General features: G+C 40.0%; 1 long non-coding RNA gene across 1 annotated transcript; it reads right to left on the bottom strand.

Annotated features, from left to right (window-relative positions):
- Positions 1-5,306: 5,306 nt before the first annotated feature.
- LOC148108243 (uncharacterized) lies at positions 5,307-16,635 on the bottom strand. The gene is made up of 3 exons (XR_015728077.1): positions 15,055-16,635; positions 12,144-12,291; positions 5,307-12,035 (listed from the first exon to the last, which is right to left on the bottom strand). It is a non-coding gene; the product is annotated as an uncharacterized LOC148108243 (long non-coding RNA).
- Positions 16,636-23,013: the final 6,378 nt, after the last annotated feature.

Consider the following 23,013-nt stretch of genomic DNA (forward strand, 5'->3'; position numbering starts at 1 on the left):
CAGTATGCTTCTTACCTCTCCTCAGTTCTTATGTGCCAGTGACTCTACTTGCGGCCGGGGACACATCAGTATAAACTATACTCACTTTCTGACCTTATGGCTCTTATATTCCATGGGTGTTCTTGGAGCCAAATCTCATGCACTGTAGACAAGAAAAGTCTGAAGCACTAAGGGATGGAGATAAGTTTTGAGCTGCAGGGAGCAGAGGAAGAAGTCAGACTTAGCTGAGCAAACTGAGTGAGCACTTGGGGATGCAGGAGGGGTGTGTGAGGAGGTGGGCAGTGAAGGTAGATTGGGAGAACAATTAAAGACACAATTAGGCACTGGGGACTCCTGCAGGGGCCAGTCCCTTCCTTACTTTGATTATGTGTTGACCTGTGCACAGTTTGAGTGCTAGCATTCTTGTTTATATGCCCTCTGTCCATGCCCACGTTTACCAACACGTGTGCATGCTGCCCTGGCCCATGTGGCATTGCGGGCACACACGTTCCCATGGCCCTGGATAAGTCCAGGCCTGAGCGGCTGCCTGACCAACCACTTGACTGTTGCTAGCTGGTGCATTTCTCTGGGTCTACTGGGGGCTCCACTACAATGCTGGTCACAGGCCAAAGGGGAATAGATGAAGTTGGCCTCCAAAGCCTGCTCCTGACCAGGCACCCATCACTAATCCACCCTTTTGGAATTAGAGGACCTGAACTGGAGCCCGATCTCTGCCAGGCATCAACCAATGGACATCACCCTCCCTGAGTGTGGGTTTCCACATATGTAAAAATAGGACTCATAATAATACCCCTAAGGAACTGTTGCAGAGATGAGTTAAGATGAACATGAATGCACTTGGTGACTGTAAGATGTATGTGAGCAAGTTGTGTTATTAAAGCCAAGCTCGCCAATGTGATAATGGGCTCTCTCGGGTGCCTGTGAAAGATCCATCTAATCTACAGAGATGGGACTCTAGGAATAAGAGGAACTATGTTTTAACAAACCACTTAGAGATCACTTATTTAAATGAAATTTGTCCACTTGGGACACCAAACATATTTGAGCATAATTGAAAAGTTTTCTTTTAATTTGCTTTTTGAACTTATGATATAATCATCTGGATGTCCTCAGTGAAGACAAATCTCCATCTTGGAAAGTAGGTTTCTTGATTTCTTTTTTCTTTTCTTTCTTTCTTTCTTTTTTTTTTTTTTTTTAAAGCCAAAGACATCCACTGCCAAGTCTTGTTAATAAGGAGGAGATAATAGTTTGGGGCCAAATGTCAGATTTTTCCTGAATGCTGTGAACTGGCTGAGGGAGATATTCCCAAGGAATAGCTTTCAGATCATTTGTGCACAGGCAATGTTGTTGGAATCACAGTAGAGCTTCTGGAGAGAAAACACATAGCTGGAAATGTCAGATGTGGCCAGGTTGCGGGACGGCTAATTATGCTCATTCATCACAGCAGAATTTTTGTGCAAAGGCTCCTCTCCCCTTTCAAACCCAAGAAAGTGCAGAGCTTTCTATACCTTATGTTCTGAGTCTAGGCAACAATATAGCTTCTGTATGTAAGAGTGAGGTTTTGTGAATTCGCCACCTAATTTCTAACCTGGTTCCAACACGTTTTAGCTGGATGATCTCGGGATGTCACTGAACTTCATTACTTCATTTTATTCACTTAGCCAGCCGTTCTCAACGGGAAGTGATTTTGCCCCCCAGGGGTCACCAGACAATACCTGGGGACATTACTGGTTGTCACATCTTGGGTGGGAAGGTGGAGTGTGCGACTGGCACGTTGCTGGTAGAGGCCAGGGATGCAGCTAAAAATCTTACAATGCACCAGACAGCTCCCGTGACACAGAATTATCTGACCCCCAATGTCCATAGTGTCAAACTTGAAACACCTGATACTAAAAAGAAATAGTAGTACTGATCTCCCAGGGCTGCTATGAAGCTTGAACAAGGTAAGGTACGGAAAATGTTTACCACGTTGCCTGGTGTGAGTTGGGATACAATCAATGTTAATTATATTCATGAATAAAAGCGGTATATTGACTATCATGTTCAACCTGTTGGTATGCCTACCACCCTCCTCTGTTCTTTGCACCCTCACCCCCACTCTGAAAACCATTACTTTGATGGGCACATCTAGTATGCCTTTTCACAGACGCCCTTGGAGATAGAAAAGTGGTCATCCATGCAGGTCAGTGGACGGATGGATTCTCTATGTCCTTGGAAACTCAACACCTGTCCCACCACTCAAATTCTCCATCCCGGGATGAAGGCCAAACACCATTAGGAGTATTACTACCTCAATTAAAACAATAGTTAGCATGTATCTGGTACTTCATGTACATTATTTTAATTTAATATTTCCTATAACCCAAAAACGGTATTACTATTGTCCAGATGGCTGAGGCTCAGAGAATATTAAGTAACTTGGCCAAAATTAAATGGCTAAAAAGAGGCACCAGCCAGATTTAATCCCACATCCATTTGACTCATGTCAAGCATGCTGTGATTCCCTGAAGCTGGGAAGAGACACACTGAAGAAATTGTGACACTCTGGTCATTGGACCAGCATTCTGAGCTAAAAGTGCCTACTCCTTTCCTGAAGAATTTCTCTATGCTTCTCTCTAGCTCTCTACCATTAAGGAGAGCTGTTAGCTGCCCAATTAAACATATTTGTTTCAGGCATAAAGATAGTCTTAAAGAGTGAAAACCTCTGAGTATTTGTAATCTTTCAAATGGTATTAAACATTCGTTTTCTGGAACACTGATAGATCTCTGTTTTCCCCCTTTCCAAGCAACAGAATCTATGTTTTCACAATCCATAATTCAAACCCAATCTTGGAAGAAATGTTAAAATGATAAACATGTTACTTGTGATGTGTGGCTGTTTAATGATGATGTTATTGAGCAAGGAAATTAGACCCATGTCAGATGTGGTTTTGAAGGAGATGCCGGCAGGAGGGAGAGACTTGCAAAGAGATTTTTCTTCTTAGGAAGAGCATGTTGCTTATGTACCTCTCTTCCCGAAGTTTCTTAAAAACACATTGGCCTTTCTGCTTCCTCTCTGACTCACGTTTCAGACGTGTGTTGATCTGTTTGTTTTAAGATTTCTCTTGCTAAATGGAATCATAACGGATTATTCCTTGAATTTAAGCTTTTGTTATCATCGTTAACTTTTCATTGAGGTTATGATGGAAGTATTGGCAAGGGAAGGGGGCTGGTTTTCTTAATATCCGATTTCTGAACATATTCTCAGATCTCATATTCCAAAAGGCAATATGAATGCATCAGAAAGGAAACAGATGAATGAGTGGCTCAAATTTGTCCTTGTGTCCACAAAAATAAATTCATGGACTCATCTCCATACCAACAGCTAGACTTCCCAGATTTGTCCTTTAGTATTTTATATTTGTCTTTAAGTGCAGTCGGCAGACCAAAATCTCCAGCTTCACCTGGGAGCTTCTCAGAGATGTAGAATCTATCCTCCACCCCAAACTACTGGACGAAGACCTGTACCGCTGGGAAGAGCCACAGGCAACTCATGCACATTAGCACTGAAAGAGTGCAGAGTAGAGTCCCTTGTCAAGGCTATGTCACTAGTTGTAGTGTAAGCCTTAGACTTCCTCCCTGTTGAAAAGGGTGTAGGGCATAAGTTACATTCTAGCTCTAAAATTATTGACTTAATAACCACTGAGCACCTTTTCTGCACCAGGTTCCATACAAGGCATTGGGAGCATCCTTCACGCATGGTTCCTGTCCCTAGGTGCTTTTCCATGCACAGGAAATAGATAATAGAGCAGCGCTCTTGAGTAGAATGCTCAACAATGTTCTATAGCTATATATGGCAACCACCAGGCATATCTGGCTATTGAGCACTTGAAATGTGACTAGTACAGTTGAGGAACTGCACTTTAATTTTACTTAATTTTCATTAATTTACATTTAAATAACCATGTGTGGCTAATGGCTGCCACATTGGATAATGCAGCTATAGAAGATGCCAATGTGGTAATGGGAGTGCGAAGAGAATCTGTGGGAGCAATAAGGTGAGGGGAGACTTCACAGTCTGGAAGGGAGAAATGGCACTTGGAGGCACAGGGTCAAAAGCAGTCCTCCATGTATTTTGGTTCATTCTGGATTGGCCCCCAAATTTGGGATGACACAGAGAAGACTAAGGGACTATTTGGGAGGTTTAAAGTCCACTGCATTCCCTCTTCCTGCCTTCCCTCTGGCTTCCAGCCCTCCCTCAATCAGAGTTGGAATCATACTTGCTTTGCATTGTACAAGCTTCCTAAAATGTCTGTATTCTTCTTCTGCCGAATGAATTCCTTTTCATCCTTTAAAAGCACATTCAAAGCCCATCTGGAGATTCCCGGCCAATGTCACTTCTGTTGGGCTTCCTTCTCCCACTGTGCCCTCTTCAACCCTACCTGGGGAGGAGGGAGCAGGGCCAAGAAGGCCTAGGGTTGGTGTTCTGCAGACCTGGATCGGAATCCCAGTCTAGCTTTGTAACCTTGGGCAAGTACTCTAACTTCTCTAAACTTCTGCTTCCATATCTATTCTATGAAGGTAAAAAGAAAAAGAAAGCATATGCTCCCAAGGTGATTGTGATTTAAATGACCATCTACATGTAACTTTCTTAGCACAGTGCCTGGTATGCTGTGAGCCCTCAAAAAATATTTGTTATTGGTATTTTATTTTTATCAGTATATCCTTGATATTGGTATATTGTTGATGCCTAATTACAAAACTACATAATATACCCCCCCCCCAAAATCTTTTCACGACTCCTTGCTATGCAACAAAATGCCTGGCTCCATGTAGCTGTTTTGCAAACGTTTACTGAATGCATGCATAAACTAATGAGTAGATGAGCATGTGGATGCGTGAATGGTTAGGTGAATAAATGCCTGACTGGCCCATGGAGATGTCCAATGACAACAGTGATTTCCCTCAAGGCCAAGAGCATTTGAAAGTGACCATCATTTGAGGAGGTGGTCTCATGTTTACTCTGCTTAATTCTAAAGCCCTACCCTAAATGTCCTCCCCTCATCTATGGCCTGATGAAAACGAGTTCCAAGAATAAATACTTCTTCATTCTAGAGAGTAAGATAATGTCAGGGGAAAAAATGATAGAACAATTTTAAAAGAACGTAACTCCACAATCCGCACACAGCTACTGATGCTTATCATGTTGGAGTGTTCCCTTCCAGGCTTTTTTCTGTGTGTGTGTGTGTGTGTGTGTGTGTGTGTGTGTGTTTTCTTTTTTTCTTTCTTTTTTTTTTTTTTTTTTTTTAACAAATCTGTGATTACATTGTATTTGTAATTTTGGCTCCATGTTTTTAAAATTAAAAAGAAATCTGACACATAGCACCGGGTTTGCAACTATTTGAAGCACTTTGGAGCCATCACACACTGCTGGGAGAAGGAGAAATTGGTACAATCACATGGCAAACTCCTCAGTGGTCTCTGTAAAAGCTGAATAAATGCATCTCCCGTGATCCAGCAATCCTATTTCTAGGTACATACCCAACAGAAATGTGTACATATGATCACCGAAGGAAACCTTTTCAAGAATAATCATATAACCACACCTATACATAATGGATAAAAATTGGAAACACCCCAAATGCTCATCAATAGTGGAACGAATGAGTAACTAGTATATTAACCCAACAGAATGGGGATCAGGAAACTACAACTCGGCACAACAATGTGGATGCATGTTACAAACAAAGTATTCAAGAAGGAAAAGGACAAACAAATATAGAAACTCCGATTCCATTTATTGAGTTTAAAGACAGGCAAAACTGAGCGAAAGTCTTTAAGGCATTATCCTGACGGAGGGAGAAGTGATGATGGGAAAGGGGTAGAGGCAGGACTTCTGGAGTGCTAGGATTCCTTTTCTTTCCATCCAGGTACGGGTTATATGGGTGTGTTCATTTTCTGAAAATTCACTGAGCTGTATGCTTAGGATTTGTGCACTTTTGGGCACATTTGTTATTGTCTGATAAAACTTACTTTAAAAAATCAGGCATAATATTTTTTGTCAACTCCTTTTGTGAACTCATGTTAATGGCTGCAAAATGTCCCATCTAGTTGATTCAAAGCAATTTCTCTATTTTCCAGATTGTCACTCTTTTTGGTAATGCTTTGATGACTATCTTTGTATGCCCTTGGAAATGTGGATTAAGGCTTATGTCCTCAGGATTGATCCCAAAAAGTGAAATGAGAGGGTTTTGAGGCTCTTGATGCTATTTCATATTGCACATAGAGGGCAACTTTGGTTGTCTGTCTTGTTGCCAGTTTATTTGTTTGCATGAAATAAGTTCACACCATCAAGGTTCTGAGCAATTTGGACTTTCAAAAGTATTGGATGAGCATGAAGATTTGATCATATCCCCACTAACTGAGGACTCTCAAGGGAAAAAAAAAAAACTTTTCAAGGAAAAACTTTCTAAGTGAGAATTCATGGTTCTCACTTTGAATTCTGTTTCCTCGGGGATGGCTTTTCCAGCACCGGGCAAGAAGGCACTATTCTCCGGGACCCAATTTCCCAACCCAAGGAAAAGCCAAACGCAGCCTGCTACGTGCACAGGGTGTCGAAAAGCAGAGATTCCCATGCAGAACACAGGCAATTTCATGCACAGAATGGATATTTTGCTCTGTTTGCTGAGCTGAAATCAAGGAGCATGCTGGAGACCTGACAGCTCTTAGCTCTAGCAGCACAAACGTGCTGTTACAAGACTTGAAAACTGTTTTGAAAGATCTGCTTAGTTTTCCAAAAAGAATTGTCAGTCCCCAGCTAGTGGGAGGCTGGCTGCTGAGGTGAGGAAGGAGCCAAAAAGATAAGTAAGCATCCGAATCCAAATACACTCTTCATGTTAGCACCAGGCAGATTCAGGGACGTGGGGCCAGAGTCACACTGTGGCTGCAACATGCCGAGGGCAGATCTGACCAGGTGAGGCTTAAAAGCAGAAATAGCAGGAATTGATTTAAGACATTACCTCTCACATCCAGTTCACCTTAAGAAGAGCTTGGCACCCTAATGATAGGTGATGGAAGACTGAGACAGTTGTCCCAATCATTCTTCTTAAAAGGAGAGAAAAACCGAGCAAAAATCTTCGGGATACTCGAGGCAACTGGTTTTCATTTTCGGTCTTAGGGAGGAGATGAAGATTCTTTCTGAGCACCTCTTAGGTTTTGCAAAGATGACAGAAGGGGGAACTTCTCTTGGAGTGACCTCACTAAGTAAATGTGGTTAATGTCTGACCTGCATCGCACACCCACTGCCACGGACTCCTGGGCTGGGACACTTCTAGCAAAGAACAGTCAGTGAATCACGCTAAAATATTTTTTTGTTATTGTTGCAGATCAGTTCTTACTGTGAAGAAGATGGTAGACCAAACTCTCCGAAGAGCTGATTCAAAAGACTTAGCTAGCAATCTGGCTATGGCCTGGGTGGTCTAGCTAGGTAAAAGGCAGGAGTCTGTAGGAGGCACGCCGGGGTCTGGGGTGGGGGTGTGTAGCAGGGGAAGGAGTCCAGGGACACAGAGGGGTGGTGCAGGGATCCCTTTCCTGGAGGAGATCTTCAGGGTCTGGTGAAACTCCCTGCCTCTTTCCCTCGTGTGTGGAAATTACACACTTATCAACATCTCTCAGTGGTTTCTCCCATAAGCCAAATTAAATGTTGGCATTTAATCTCATTTAAGTCAATTTACAAAAAGCAATTGTACAAAAACATCCATGTAAACAGAATGTAAGTGCTTTTCTGCATGTGCAGTAACTAAAGCCAGCAGGAAACAAGCTGTAGGTCCATTGGCAGGGGAAAGGAGGAGGAAGTGACAGCACCTCCACATGACAGGGCTGCTGAGGCCATCAGAAAGAACGAAGGAGCCCCTCAGACTCTGGCGCAAAACGATGCCCATGATCAGTTACTGAGGAGGATAGCCAAGTGCCAGACCCAGATTGCACAGACATGCTAAACATCTCTCCTGCAAAGGAGAGCAGAAACTTTCTCTTTTACACATTTAGTGCTATCTTCATTTTTTTAAAAAATCAAGTCAATATTTTTCCAATGAAAGTAATCTTTTGGATTGTTGTGAAGGGTGTGTTTTTCTAATATAAAAGTAGCTATTCTGGTGAGAAATTTAAAATGGATACCTTTCGTATTAAGCTGTGGCCCTAAACTGAGGTGGGGGGTGGGGGGGTGTGTGTGTGCTGATTCCTCTTTGGAAGAAGGGCTTTTGTCTGCTTTCTGTGGTTCTGCCAATATATGGACAATTACAGTTATGATGATCCTTTTCCTACATTCTCTCACATTGAGAGAATTTGCAACTCTGCCTGGAAGGCCCAGAGGGGTCTTGCCCAAGATCATATTGCTGGATGCAGCAGAACCAACCCTCCAGTTAATACTGTCCGACCTTAAATCCCAAGACTGGCGATTGCCCAGAGTTGGTCCCATCCATTTAGATCTCTAAAATGGAGGTCAGAGAACCTTCCTGTGATCTGTTGGAAAAACTGGTAGCCATTCATTTTGTCTTAAGAGCATAAGTTCGAAAATCATACTTTGTGATTTTAAACTGCTCCCTAGCTGTTCAACTTTGTAAAAGTTGCTTAACATCTCTGTGATTTAGTTTTCTCAACTATAAAATAGGGATGACAATTATGTCTACCCCTCAGGGTTATTGTGGAATTGAATGAACTAATATTTGCAGAGTAGTAGAGACAGTTTCTGGTACATAGTAAGAACCTAATAAATGGTAGCTGTATTTATTAATAATAATAAATTTTATAATCTTTAGCATATCATACTTCAGTTTTCTCATCTATAAAATGGGGCAGTAACACCAATTTCTTTTTCTTTTTAAGAATGTGTTCATGTCTTTGAGAGAGAGAGAGAGAGAAAACATGAGTGGGGGGAGGGGCTGAGGGAGAGGGAGAAGCAGACTCCCCGCTCAGTGGGGAGCCAGATGTGGGGCTGGATCCCAGAACTCTGGGATCATGACCTGAGCAGAAGGCAGATGCTTAATCAACTGAGCCACCCAGGTACCCTGGTAACACCAATTTCTTAGAGATCTTATGACAATTAAATGAGATAGTATACGTAAAGTGCTTGACATCAGGGAGAAGCATAAAATTTCTCAGGTGATTTTCCTCTCTGATTTTACTTAGTGGATGACCCTTATTGTGGAGGAGTAATGACATTTCTGTGAACTGGTTGTTGCCATTTATGAGGAGAGGACGCTCATATTGGCTTAAGGGTGACCTGGAGAATTATTTATGAGTCTGATAAAAAGAGCAGCAGAGAAAGAGGCCCAACATTCCCACAGCCAAATATTCCTGTGCCCTGAAGCATAAAGGATGAAGTGGAATAGGGCATTCAGAGAGCATTCTGGAAGCCCCTGGGAGACGATGAGGGCAGACAGATGGGGGAAGCAAGCCAGCATTTCACAGCCTGAAGAAAATCCTCCCAGACCTGGTGGAAGACACTTTGCTAATCCAACATATAACCACACAGAAAATCCAGGCATGTTTGTTGCAGGGGACAATGAACACAAGTCCTTCACTGCTAGGAATGGACTTAATGGGTAAGAAGTACAGTAGGGAAAATCAAAAGGCCCTTAAACATAACTGTAAAAAGTTGAGCTTTCAGTGTGAACTTCCCTGTGTGTTTTATATCTCAGGGAAGGAAATAACACAATATATGTTAAAGGGTAAAAATTCATCCAACTTCTAAGTAAAAATACAATCTGGGATGATTGTTTCCCATTTAAACCATATTTGCATTGACTGGCATAAATGAAAACAGTGATATTTTGATATTTCTAGAATTCTTGATTTCAGTGTTCTCTGATGTTTTGCTTTTCCCCCCTCCACCCTTCTGGCATTTTTTGACCTACCATTTAAAACCATATTTTAAGGGAAATACGCTTAGCCATGCTGAACTGTATCTTTTCTTCTTGGAAAGGCAATATAGCATAGTGGTTAAGAGTGTAGGGCTGCTGGTGTACTCAGCTGGGTTTGATTCCTGGCCCTATCATGTACTAGCGGTGTGACCCTGAAGAGGTTGTTTGCCCTCTCTGTGCTTTTGTTTTCTCATCTGTAAAATGAAGATAATAATAGTATGTCCCTCCTGGGTTTGTTGTGAGGATCAAATAGGATAATGTCTGAAATGTGCTCAGCATAGTACTTGATATACTGCATATGCTCAAGATACGATAATTATTATTTTTTGTCATTGTGATTTGATCATTATTATATGGCCCTAACAATCCTCTTGTGATGAAGTGGGAAGGTATCTTACCTGTGATATGAGCTCTGCAATTAATTTGGCTATTTCTTTGCTGCCTGGTTATGGGTCTTAGTGAGATTTTGTTACTCTTTTAGTTCCCCATCTGTAAAATAGAGATGATAACACCTTGCAAGAGTCTCGAGGGGATTAAATGAGATCATGTCTGTGGAATGCCTGGCCGAGAGTAAGTACTCAGCAAATGATAGTGTCATTATGGCTTCTTTCTAAAATACTCAGCATTTTACTCCCAGGTAAGAACATCCAATTTAGAAGTGCTTTTACTTTAGTTTGTTTTTATTTACTTTATAACTAGTGAATTCAAAAAACTTGATTACTTCAATACTGAAAAAAGCATGTTGGGTGATCAAGATAAATTCTGAAGCAAATGTATATTCTGATGCCTTCATCTGTAATGCATGTCTACAGGTAGTTGAAGTTTTTATTATTTAAAATCTTATTTGCCTCGTTTTACTTACAAGCTCAAATTTGTCTCTAGTATAGCTACTTGAAAGTAAGAAAATACCCCCCCCCCGCACACACACAAGCAAACCTTTAGTATACCTGTTTTCCACTGCTACAAGAGCAGCACCTTAACTGTGCTTTATATATATTAGATGCACAATGGAAGTCTGTTTGTTGAATAAACAAAATAACCTGTGAAATTCCCTTGTATCATGTCAAGTTTCTGTCTCTCCACTTTTCTGGCCTTTGTAGATCCACATTACTGAGGAGTGGTGTATTTCCTGCTACTGTCTGGAGGGGCTGCAGTTCAAGCCAACAAGTGTGTTTTATCTCTGCCAAGGGCAGGAGGCTGACAGTCCATAATCGGGACACCTAGCAATAGCTCTGCTGTGTGACCTTGGGCAAACCACTCTCCCTCTCTGAACTTCTGCTTCCTCATCTGAAAAATGAAGCCCTGGATTCAATTACCTCATTGCACATCCTCCTTTATTCTGCTGATGGGGAGTAGGAGGCTTGACACAATGGAGACTTGGAGGCAGCCTTCATTTTGGAATTTGGGGATGCAGAGAGGGTCAGATAGACCTTTGTATGAAATCTGCTTTTGCAATTACCAGCTGTGCAAATGGGGACAGATTTCCTAACATTTTCAAGCCTCAGTTGTCCTCATCTGTAGAACAGGAATAATCAGACTGTCTTCCGAGAGCTGTTGCTAGGATGAAAGGAGACAGCGACCCTCTGGAACTCAGCTCGGAGCCTGGCATGGACAGAGCACTCGATAAATGGTGCCGTCATTATGTGTGTCTGCTTCTCTCCTGGCCAGATCCTTCTGTATTGAAGCTAACAGTCTCAGTTCTTTTCTTCAATCCTCTCCTGGGCTAATTAAGAGCAACCACCAGGAGGGACAATGCTGATGAAGCCAATAATATGAATTCGGTGTTTTTGGAATGTGCAATTAGGTCACTCGCTGCACACTGGCCCTTCTCCACGTGCTGCGGAGATACGGCATTTGATACCGGCATGAAGATCGGTTCCTTCCTCTCTCAAAGCTGGTTTTATTGATCCCCTGATTCTAATGGGGGCAGGGAAGGAAGGAGCAATGGGGAAATGTTAGCAAAGGAGGCGGTTGGATCCACTTGTCTTCACCCACAGAAGCAGTGGCTGCAGAAAAGATGGGAAAGAATCCAGGATTAACTGGAGCCTCTGGCGTTTTGATCCCTCTCTTCCAATCAGTTCCTAGCAGGTAGCCATTGTTTATTCTCCTCTTATCTTCCTTGATCAGAGGTCAGGCCTGTTTGCAGGGCAAAGATTAGAGAAGTGGCAGATAAGTGGCTGATATTGCTGGTAATAAATGAATATGAGCTTCAGGCCTGGTGTAATTAAAAATGTATAAACTCACATTTTATTCCTCCTTAAAAGTTTACAATCATCCTTTGGAATCCTTTTTGAACTGTCGTCCAACTTGCTTTTTAGTCATCTTTGCTGATAAGAAAGGGGAAAGAAACTTACGATCCAACAGAAGACACCCAGATCTGTGCGAAATCAATCTGAAACGAGAGAGGGCAGCGTGTAAAGCTTTTCCTTGGCGTCTGCAGGGCCACCAGGAAGAGGAAGATGGCAGAGTCAACTGCGTATCTACCTCTGCAGTTATCAAGCTGTGAGTCAGGGTCCTGCTAACTCCAGCATCGCAGGCCTAGTGCAGGAAGTAGGCTAAACCCACGAAACAAGCCCAGGCAGCTTCAAACGGGGAGTTATCAGTGCCTGGGCCAGGCTGCCATCAGCAGTGTGGAACCAGCATTTGCTCCGGTGCCAGAGGAAGTTCAGCTCAGCTTGGGACTTTCAGAGCATTGGCCTGCAAATGCCACCACTGTGTGCTCTTTGGGGTCTGAACTCTGCCATACAAGGAGATAGACTAAGTGTGGCCATGTCTCACCCAAACTGAAGGACTGTCAGAATTCCAGCAAAGGGAGAGCTTCTAATAGGTCAGGGGTAGGGAAAGGAAAGAGAACTGCCCAGGCACCAGGCACTATCTTAGCCACCCTGAACACTGTTGAGCTCAATCTTTGCGGCAGTGTTGAGAACGAGATTATTGCCCCCATTTTCTGGATGAGGAAACTGAGGCTCCTGGAGGTGTCTGGCTCTAGGTCTTGCTCATAAGGGGAGAAGCCCAGCCCTGCTCTGGCTTCTGCTCAGCCCCCATCCCTGCTCCCCTTGCAGCAATCGCACAGGGGCAAGTGGGCTGGGATACTGCTGGGGCTGTTTGAGCCAGCTGAGCAACTCTCCTCATGGCACAGTTTCCAGAGGAGATGACAATCTTGGGCAGTGGCTCTGGCCCCACAAGGAAATCCCCTGCCTTGCCTTTCCAAGAAATTATTTTGGAAAGAGTGATAAAGTAGTTTCTTCCTGGTGGTAAGAGGGCTCGGCACCGAAGTGGTTACCAACCATTTTGTTCAACCAGACTATTTACAAGTAGTAACAGAGTATCTGTTTCCTGTCATCTCCATCATATATCTTAAGGCAGAGAGATTGGAAGCCCATTACGGTCTGATATCTAATCAATACACACCGTATTCCTACAGCAGGAAGTAAAAGAATAGGCCCTTGGGAACCAGAGTTCAAATTACTCTACTGTCGATTCCAGATAGCGGCTAATGATAGGCTGTGCTGGGGGTGGGGGATGGGTGGGGGTGGGGGAGAAGCGACCCTAGTTCAATGGGATAGTTAATTCGAAGACCACATATGCATTCATATTTGCCTCATTTTAAAACTACATGTAGTTCCTCAGAAGAAGGAACGACGGGCATGTTGGTGTCATGTGCTTCCTTCTGGCTTCAAAAGTGTTTGCTTTTCTTTGTGCAGTGCTAAAATATATTTTAGACATACACGCGCATTACATATAAGTTAGATATGTTTGGGTATCAAATTATACATCTGGGTACACATTTCTGTTATACTAAAGGAAGGCTAACAGAAATTAATCATATATATTCTCTTAACTTTTTAAATTTATATATATATAAAACTTTTTGTAATTTAATGAGTATTCGTGGAGTGCCTCTGCTTCTATGTACACAGTGCTGGTGACCTGCATGCAGCCTTGAGCAAGTCCTCCACACTGCTGACTTCATGGGGCTTCCTCGTCAGTGGGGAAGACATCACTGCTTGGTCAGTGTTCAAGGTAGGTTAGCATGACCAAATAGAGTGCAGAGAGAGTTGTCATTTAGTGAACGGGGAAGAGGATTGGAGTCACTGAGTTCTGCCTCTCCCACCTACTAACTCTGTGACCCTTTGAAAGTTACACAAACTCTCTGAGCTTCAGACACTCCACTTGTAAAATGGAAATACTACTACTCATCTCACAGGTTATTGTAAGGATAAAATAAAGTAAGAACGTGAATGTTTTCATCTCAGTGCACAGTCTAGAGTCATTCCTCAAAAAAGGTCAGCTGCCTTTCGTTTTTATGAAGCCAGGGAGCACCCACATGCTGTACTAGCCTTTGTGAGACCCTGAAAAGGAATCCTGTTACAAGGCTGCCTGTGTCGGTCACAAACCCCTTCTCCACTCCACTCTGTGAGGCTGAGGCTGAGGCTGAGGCTGAGGCTGGGGCTGGGGCTGGGGTTGGGCGCGCGGCGTTTCTGCCTGCAGCTGGTTCCATGCTGGAACCTGCCAAGAGGGGGCGCTAGAGGCAGCCTGCAGGGCAAGGGCAGGAGAAGGGGTCGGCTACCTTTTCTTGGCTGGCTGTTCCTCACAGCCTTATTTCACCTTGGCAGTGGGACTTCATCCCTGAAGTAGCTGTTGACTGTATGGCATTTTGAGAACTCCCACAAGCAATCTCATTGCACCCCCTCAGAGGGATGAACACCAACAGCCTTCTGGGGCTCAGCTCCGAGGGTCCCTCGCCTGAGCCACAGTTGGGAATCATCTGCTCCTCCACCACGCCAAACATCCCTAACATCTACCCAGCCCTGGGTGTTGTAGCCACCTCCTGCAAGCATTACTGCTGTGTGACCTCCGTGTGCCTGTTTCTGCCTGTTGAGTTTTCCAACGCCTGTGCAACCAATTCTTTCATTTTATTCTTCAGCTGGAACAGTGTGGTTTGTGTTTTCCTGACTGGACCTCTGCTGATGCAAGGGGTGAGGGCCAAAGGTGGGCATCGCCTTTCAAAGGAACTTCACGGTTTCTCTTACTCAATCTGAGAGAAGCTTACTTCTTCCCCAAGGACTTGAATGCAAAAGCAAACACACACACACACACACACACACACACACACACACACGCACACACACACACACACACACCAGTGACATACCTGTCTCAGGCCCTCTGTCTTCTAACCATAGGCTTTCAAACTCAGATTAGAAACTTCATCCAGTCTGATGTCTTCCTCGCCCTTTCAACAAACCCAAACTCTTAGCTGGAATAACTGACAAAACAAAACTTCTATGCATAATTGCGGGCTCACGTCAGGGAACTTTCTATTAGAAATTCCAAGTCTTAGCTCTGCTGGCCAAAAATGCCTTGTTACATTAAAACATTATCAAAATAATGAAGACAACATTTGAACTCAAACTATTTCTTCCTGTATGTGAGGTTTTGCACTGTCTTTAAAATGGAACAAAATGTCTTAACACATATGACAGAACCTGGTGCCTAGTGCACAGTAAAATATGAAACTTCATCTAGCCCTATTAAAACCTCGGGGTGTTGGTTATTGCATTTCTTTACTTAATTACTTTGATTTAGCCAAGATAGGATAGGAACTGAGAGCTTGTGGGCTTATTGTCAGTGCTTCCTCCACCATGACATTTTGGACTCCTGTGTGACTTGAATGGAATAATTGCTCACTGAAGAGTCAGTGTGTTTATTTCCATATCTGCACCACTCCCCCACAGGCAGCCTCAGCACCTAACCTTCCCAGGCCGTCTATAATGGCCTCATCTCCCTCTCTATCTTACTCTGTGCTGTGCATTTCCCCTAGAATGCCTTTCCCTCCCCTGTGCTTATCCATACTCACCCATCCATTAAGACCCAAAGGTCACCCTTTAAGTGGAATCTTGCAGGCCTTGTCTTTAAGTTAGGATCAATCATATGCTGTCTTGTTTCAGTCTCAAATGATTCCAGGTTTATATATGCGTCTTCCCTACTCTCTAGGAGCCCAGTCCCATTAAGGAAAGGGTCTAGGCCTGAACCCAGTCCCATTAAGGAAAGGGTCTAGGCCTAACATTCTCTTTTGTCCTAAAAGAGCTGAGCACAACATTTCTATCTATGGAGGGTTTCTTTGATCTAATTTATGTGAAAATGTTCTTTCAGAAATAAGAACTGGAAAATATAAAATTGAAAGGGAATCTCTAGATGAAATCACTTTTAAATTCTGAGAGTACAAATCCTACTGTCTCCCTCTTTGTTTTGGCTGCCAGTAAGCTCCCAGAGAAGTTTTGTGCTTAGTTTCTAAAGCGATCCCCAGTTCAAACCTTAGCAGGTTTGCTGCTAAAATTACAGTGCCTCCTTTCTGTTCCCTGCCCACCATTCTCCACTCAACCTATATACTGTCAACCCGTTTCATTTCCTGTATCTGGAACTTTAACCTCCATTTGACACTTTTATTATTTTATTGTATCTATGTTTATTACAAGCCTCAATTATATTTTGAAAATAAGGGAAATAAGAGGGGAAACCACCAAGCCCAAGATTGGATACATAAAAAGATAATCTGCATGTGAATGTTAATTCATGTACATATAATTTTTTTGTAGATGAGACCTTTCTACTCTAGCATTACTTCCTCAGTGCATAACTATTTAATTATTTTTAAAATAAAGGCTATTTTTCCAACATAAAATCAATTTCTCAATTTCCATTGAAAAGTTAGGAAAATACAAAAAAGTGAGAAGAAAGAAAAAAAATATGTTGTATCTTCTTACCATCTAAAGACACCCACAATGAGGACCCATAATATCTTTTCATGCTATTCTTGTACAGATGGCATAAAAACAGTAATATGCACATGTATATATTTTCTGATTATCACTATTAAAACATACATTCCTGTATTTTTGCAAAACATTCACAATTTATCATTGTTATTGTCAGAAAAATATCAGAATAAAACCTAATTCCAGATTTCCATTCCTGACTAATGTTAATTAACAAAGATCAGATTTATCCTCTTAACTTAAATAGTTAGAAGTATGTGTGTGTGTGTGTGTGTTTCTGTGTGTGTATATATACAACAGCTTTTAGACATTGGACAACAGGCACTCTAGGACTATGATTCCTGAAAAAAAGTAAATGGGTAAGGTAAATTCTATGATTTTAATAAGTTACAGACAAGTCAGTTACCAGGACAGACCAGAGATTGATAACCAAACAGATCCAACTCAGTGTTGCTGATTAAGAAGATAGAAGTCAGAGTTCAGGAAAACCTAGGTAACTAGAATCTGTGGGACAGAGTAAGATGACAAGAGAGGTGCGCAGAGAGAGCTTGGCAAATCTGCATCGGGACGCTCTGGATTCTTTGGCTGGGTATTAATTTGTACATGAGTGAGAGCAAATTACCCACAAGAGTAGTAGGCAGAAAAATTCCTGGAGCTCACATAGAACTGAGAATAGTTTGTCTTCCCACCAGCCAGAGAGAAAAGATTGTAATAAAATACAGGGCATTAAGTACAATTCTCAGAAGGTTATTGTCTTAGTAGTGGGGGTAAATTAGACTAAATGCTAATCATCAAAGCTTAAAAGTAAGCCTCAAAAGGATCCAACTAATTCTAAATAACTGCGAGTCAAAAATATAACAAAATGCAGTAATCAACAACATATTACAATGTTCTACATTCAATCAAAAGTGTCCAGATATACAAAAAAGCAGAAAATATGACCAAAAACCAGGAAAAAAAATTCAGTCAATAGAATCAGAACTTGAAATAAAAGTTATTCTAAGACACTTCTAAATATATCCCACATGTTCAAGAAGATAAAGGAAAATAAGAGCATGATGAATAGAGAAATGATATATATTTTTAAGAGACCCAAATGGAACTTGCAGACATGAAAAAATACAATATCTGAAATAAAAAATACTACATTAAGTGGGATTAACAGATTAGACACTGCAGAAGATAAAATTAATGATCTTACAGATAGAACAATAGAAAGTTAAAAAAAAAAGAAAGACAAGTGGGAAAAAGCACGGAGAAAATAAACAGAGTCAGTGACGTCTGGTAAAAATAGAAAGTAGCCAAACATACAAGTAATTGGATTCCGAGAAGGAGGTGGAAGAAGCAGAAAAAAATATTTGATAAAACGATGTCTGAAAATCCTACAAATATGATGAAAACTAGAAGTCAACAGATTCAGGGAGCTAAACAAGCCACAAAGGGAATAAATTCAAAGAAAACCACACCAAGGTATATCAAAATCCAACTGATGATATTTGAAGATAAAAAGAAAATCTTAAGAGCATCCACAGAAATATTGCAAATTATGTACACAGGAACAAAGATAAAAATGACAGAAGAATCCTACTGATAATTATGTAAAATAAAATGGTAGGAGACAATAATTTGGATTTAAACAGATTAATGAAGAATGATGGAAATAGTAAATATATAAGTAAATATAAATTACTTTTTTCTTTCATTTAAAACACTCTTTAAAATCTAATTGACTATTTAAAGCAAAATAACAATTTACTGTGGGATTGAGTAGCTCTATAAAGATAAAATATATGACAAATAGCAAAAAGTTACGAGGTGGGAATTGATGCATACTGCTGTAAGGGTCTTCTACTATATATGAAGTGATACACTATTTGGAGGTGGACTGTAATAACTTACATATATATGTTGCATATATATGTAACATATATATAACTATATATAACTTCATAACTATATAACTAGAACAATATTTTTAAAAAGAGACAGAAAGAGCTAGAACAGTAAGCCATAGTGGAGATAAAACAACATTTTAAAATATTCAATTGGTTCAAAAGAAGGAAGAAAAGAAGGGAAAACAAGAAGAAAGAGGTATAAAATATAAAACAAATAACAAAATGATAGATTAAAACTCAATTATATCAATAATTACATTAAATATAAATGGTCTAAACACTTCCAATTAAAGTCAGAGACTGTCACGTTGTATCAAAAAGCAAGACCAATGTATTAACCAGGGTTCTCCAGAGAAACAAAACCAACAGAATATATATATAGAGAGAGATTTACTTTAAGGAATTGACTCATGCAATTCTGGGTCTGGCAAGTCCAAAATCCTCAGGGCAGGCCAATATTCTGGAGACACAAGGAGAAAATGATGTTGCAATCCTGAGTTGGAAGGCAACGTGGAAGCAGAATTACTTCTTCTTCTTTGGGGGGCCTCAGTCTATTCAGGCCTTGAGCTGATTGGATGAGGCTCACCCACATTAGGTAAATAAATCTGCTTTACTCATAGTCTACTGATTTAAATGTTAATCTCATCTAAAAATTACCTTTACAGGGGCACATGGGTGGCCCACTCAGTTAAATGTTTCTCTCTTTCCACTCAGGTAATGATCTCAGGGTAATTAAATCAAGCCATATGATGGGCTCCATACTCAGCAGGGAGTCTGTTTCTCTCCCTCTGACCCTCCCAGCTCATGTTCTCTCTCTTTCTCTCTCTCTCAAATAAATAGATGAATCCTCTTAAAAAATAAATAAAAATTACCTTTACAACAATATCTAGACTGCTATTTGACCAAACAATTCATACCATAGCTTAGCTGAAATGACACATAAAATTAACTATCATACTCAATTTTATGCTTCTGTAAGAATCCTGCTCTAGACACAAAAACAGATAGGTTTAAGTGAAAATATGGTAAAAGATATATCAAGCAAACACCAATCAAAAGAACGCTGAAGTGATTATATTAAAATCAAAACAAGTAATATTACCAGGGATAAAGATGGACGTTTCATATGCTCAAGGGGTCAATTTATCAAGAGGACATAACAATCCTAAATGCATGTGTACCTAATAGAGAGCTTCAAATTCCATGAAGAAAAATATGATAGGACTGAAATGAGGAACTGACAAAACCACAATTATATTTGGAGACTTCAAGACTCCTCTTTTAATAAATGATAGAGGTGACAGAAAATCAGTAGGAATGTGGAAGACTCAAACAACATTATCAGCCAGTTTGACCTACTTGACATTTCTAGAACATTCCATCCATTAACAGCATAATATACATTCTTTTTCAATGCACATGGAATAGTCAGCAAGATAAATTATATTCTGGGCCATAAAACAGAATTCAGTTAATTTACCATAGTTAAAATCATGTAAAATATGTTCTTTGCTACAGTGGAATTAAACTACTAACTGATAACAGAAGAATATGGGGAAATCCCAAGACATTTGAAAATTAAACTTAAAACTATTAAATAATTCATTGATCAAAGAAGAAATCACATGAGAAATTAGATAGTAGTTTGAAATGAATGAAAATGAAAACACAAGATGTCAAAATCTGTAAGATGCAGCTTAAGCAGCACCTAGAGGGAAAATTACACCATTAAATAATTACATTAGATAAAAGAAAGGTCTCAAATCAGTGATCTTACCTTCCACCATAATAAATTAGAAGAAAAGCAAATTAAAACAAAAGAAGCTGAAGCAAGGAAATAATTAAGAAAAGAGCAATCATCAACAAAAATGGATCAAGAAAATAAATGAAACAAGAAGCAGAGTCTTAGAAAAGAGCTATGCAATTGATAAATCTTCAGACTGAACACACACACAAGCACACACAGACACACGAGAGACAGAAGAGCAGGGAGAAAAAAGACACATATTACTAATATCAAGTATCAAAAAAAAAAGAGATCACAATAGATTTTGCAGACATTAAAAGGACAATGAGGGAATATTACAAACAACTTAATTTCAATACATTTGATAACAGATAAAATTTACAAATCCCTTGAAAGATACCAAAACAACCAAAATTCCTTCAAGAATAAACAGACAACCAATATGGCTTATATCTATTAAAGAAGATGAATTTATAGCTAAGAACACCAAAATCATGAAAAATATAAGGAAAATAGTGAAAAAACAAATTTTTAGCAAAGTTCAGATTTTTACTATTCAAAAAAGAACTACTAAGAGTGGGAAAAATATCTGTAAAATACCTGATAAAAGAATTACAACCATAATATCAAACTAAGTCTTGCAGTTTAACAATAGACACCCAAACAACTCTGTAAAAAATTGGTAAAATATTTGGCAACTTCCACAAAGAAGAGAGGCAATTGGCAAATATGCACATAAAAATATACTCAACATGATTTGTTACTACAGAAATGCAAATTAAAATCACAAGAGATACAACTATACACACTAGAATGGCTGAAACTTAAAAGTCAGATACTACCAAATATTGGTGAGAATATGGAGTAGGTGGGGGTCTCTTTCAATTCTGGTGAGAATGAGAAATGGTACAGATTCTTTGGAAAGCCATTAGGCAGCTTTTTATAGTTAAATACATACTCATCATACCACCTTGGAACCCCAGTCCTAGGTATTTACCAAATGAAATCTTGTTTACACAAAGTACTGTAATGCTCATAAGAGCTTTATTTATTATAGCCTGTAACTAGGAACAACTCAAATGATTGTCTATGTGAATAGACAGATTGTGATAGATCCAGATAACGTAATATTACTCAGCAATAAAAAAGAACAGATTACTGTTACATTCAATAACAAGGTTAGATCTCTAAAGCATGCTAAGTCAAACTGGTAGGGCTAAAGACTACACACAGTGGATTCCATTTATACAAATTCCAGATACAGCACAAGTAAAGCCATGGAAAGTAAATTATGGTTTTCAGGGGCTGGGATGGGAGGAGGGAACTGACTGCAAAGGGGCATGAGGGAGTTTTGGGGGAGGCTGAAAAGGTCCTATACCTTGATTGTAAAAGTGGTTATATGCCTTGGATACATTTATCAAGACTCATTAATTATAATCTCAAAATTGGTGGATTTTTACTTTATGTAAATTTTGCCTCAATAAAGCTGATAATAAAAATAACAGTTGTCTTTGACACAGAAATATATAAAGAAGAAAAATAAATCCCATTATCTACTAATATTCAGTCATTACAGAATATATATAATGTACAATGTCTCTATCCCATGCCTAGTTATGGATTTTCTAGCAAAAATAGCATATTTTATATATGTATATGCATATATATACATCTATATAATGTGCATCTGTGCATATAGTAACATACATAAAATAACTTTGATTACTTAATATTTCATCAAGTTTACGGGCCACATTTTATTTAATCATATCCTAGTTATGGGAAATTTAAGTTTACCATATTTCTCCAACATAAAAGATGTGATACACATCTTTGCACATAAAAGACTTTTTTCAATATTTCGGGACTTAATTTATTTTAACATTAGCCAAAAAAAATGGTCTTTATAGAACTATGGATAAAATAATCCCTTTCTCTTCCTAGGAAGATATGGTTCAAACTATTTGGTTGCCTGAGCCACAGAGTTATCAGCAAATGATTAGGGAAAACAGTTGATGTTTCCCTCTGTTATGGGCCCCTATCGTCTATATGAAAATAATACCAGCTAACACTTAAGAAGTACTTACATGTGTCAGAAATGCTTCTAATTAAATCTTTGTATTAATTCACCCGATTTTTACACCAACCTATGAGGTAGGTACTTTCGACTATTTTGTAGATGAGGCAACTGACAGAGAGATGTTAAGCATCTTGTTCCAGGTAACACAGCTACTGAGTGACAGAGCTAGGATTTGGGCTCCTTCTAAGAAGCTTCCACCAGACTGCCTCTTGAAATGTGCTGTAGCTCCAGTAAGATAACTTCCAAATGGTGGCATTTTTAGAGGAAAATGATTCTCCTACCAACTTTGTCCTTCTTGTTTTTTTTCCCTTTCGCTGGGCATTGAAGAAAGTTTCCACATTACCCAGAAGACTTCGTGACAATGGGTTAAAATATAACAAGAGCTTAAATAATTAAAAGAATAATGTGCTACAGTCAAAATTTCAAGAAAAAAAAATGATCAAGCACCAGCACCTAATAAATCCCTTCAGCACTGGATTTTAAAAATGGGCCACATTGGAGGGCTGAAATAAATCTTTTGTGGGTTGAACACTGACATTTTCCTGCATCGTGATGCATCAGGAGACAAACAGCGTAAATCCTCTGATTGGAATCGATGCTCTGTTTTGGGTGC

This window comes from Ursus americanus, chromosome 21 (assembly GCF_024610735.1).
Source record: "Ursus americanus isolate L20-20 chromosome 21, mUrsAme1.1.p, whole genome shotgun sequence".
Lineage (NCBI taxonomy): Eukaryota > Metazoa > Chordata > Mammalia > Carnivora > Ursidae > Ursus > Ursus americanus.